We start from the raw sequence: 1,913 nt of genomic DNA, 5'->3' as shown, positions 1-1,913 counted from the left end.
TACTTATAACCAAATAATCATAACTGATTCAATGTGATCACTGAGTACATTAGAAATGTTCAATCAATTTAAATTGTAACTTTTTTCCAATAGTTCTCTCTTTTTCAAAACTTATCTTTATTGTGAATGTATTACAGATGTCCCTCCTTTTTCCCCCGTTGAAGCCTCTTCCCCATTTCTGCCCCTCTCCTGCCTTTCCCACATTATTGTCTGTGTCCATTGGTTATTTGGTTTATCTTTTCTGCTGTCCCGCCCCCACTGACACCTTCCCTTTGAGGTCAGTCTAACAACCAATTTGTACTTCTTAATCTCTTCACCCTTTTCACCCATTCTCCCAACCCCTCTCCTGTTTGGCAACTAACAAAAAGTTCTCGGTATCTATGAGTCTGTTTCTGTTCTGCTTGTTCATTTTGTTTGTAGACTCAATTGCTGATAGATAATGTATTTATGGCCATTTTATTGTTCATATTTTAAATCTTTTTTTTCTTCAAGAAGACCCTTCAGCATTTCATATAATACTGGTTTCATGGTGATGAACTCCTTTAGCTTTTTCTTGTCTGGGAAACTCTATATGTCCATCAATTCTAAATGATAGGTTTGCAGGATAGAGTAATCTTGGTTATAGGTTCTTGCTTTTCAGCACTTTGAATATTTCTTGCCATCCCTTCTGGCCTGCAAAGTTTCTTTTGAGAAATCAGTTGACAGTTTTAATTGGAACTGTCTTGTAGGTAACTAACTACTTTACTCTTGCTGCTTTTAAGATTCTTTCTTTGTCTTTAACCTTTTATGTTTTAACGATGATGTGCCTTGGTGTGGGCCTCTTGGGTTCATCTTGTTTGAGACTCTGTGCTTCCTAGACTTGTATGTTTGTTTCCTGCACCAAGATAGGGAAGTTTTCTGTCATAATTTCAAATAGTTTTTAAATTTATTGCTCTCCTTCTCCTTCTGGCACCCCCATGATGCGAATGTTGGTACATTTGAGTTGTCCCAGAGGCTTCTTACACTGTCCTCATTTTTTAGATTCTTTTTTCTTTTTTTTTGGTACATGTCCCTAGCAGGAACCGAACCTGGGACTATCTGGTCTGCAGGCCGATGCTCCAACTGCTGAGCCAAACTAGCCATGACTAGATTCTTTTTTCTTTTTGCTGTTCTGATTGAGTGTTTTTTTTTGCTTCCTTATATTCCAAATTAATGGTTCTACTATTGATTCCCTCTAAGTTATTCTTTATTTCAGCTAGGGCCTCCTTCATTTCTGAAGGATGGTCCTTTTTTATGCGCTTGAGGTCCTCACTAAGTTCCCTAAGCATCCTTATAACTAGTGTTTTGAACTCTGCATCTGTTAGTTTGCTTATCTCCATTTTGTTTAGTTCTCCTGGAGTTTTGTTCTGTTCTTTCATTTGGGACATGTTTTTTTGCATCCTCAGTTTGGCTGCTTCCCTGTGTTTGTTTCTATGTATTAGGTAGAGTTGCTATGTCTCCTAGGCTTCCTAGGGTGGCCTATTGTAGCAGGTGTCCTGTAGGGTCCAGTGGCACAGCCTCTTTGATCACCCCAGCTGTGCCCTCAAGGTGCACCCTTCATGTGGTCTGTCCATCCTTCTGTTGTAATTGAGTCTTGATTGCTATTGGCATGTCAGTGGTTGATCAGCTGCAAGGACTGGCTGTGTCCACTAGCCACTGACCTCTGACTACATTGGAGGACCAGTAGTTCAGGGGCCCACCACACAGAGCAAGACTTACTTCAACAGGGCCTGGTACCCACTGGGTCCACTCCTTGAGAGTGTCGCTTGTGGAGGTGGTTGGGTGGTGTTGCTTTGATGTGATCTGAAGCTGTCCACTGGGTGTGCTGGCTCTGGGGCAAGGTCAGCCACTGCCTGTCTTCTACCTGGGGCTACCGGGCATAAGCTACAAAGCAG

This window comes from Molossus molossus, unplaced genomic scaffold (genome assembly GCF_014108415.1).
Source record: "Molossus molossus isolate mMolMol1 unplaced genomic scaffold, mMolMol1.p scaffold_m16_p_11, whole genome shotgun sequence".
Taxonomy (NCBI): Eukaryota; Metazoa; Chordata; class Mammalia; order Chiroptera; family Molossidae; genus Molossus; species Molossus molossus.
Note: the sequence above shows the minus strand (reverse complement) of the source record.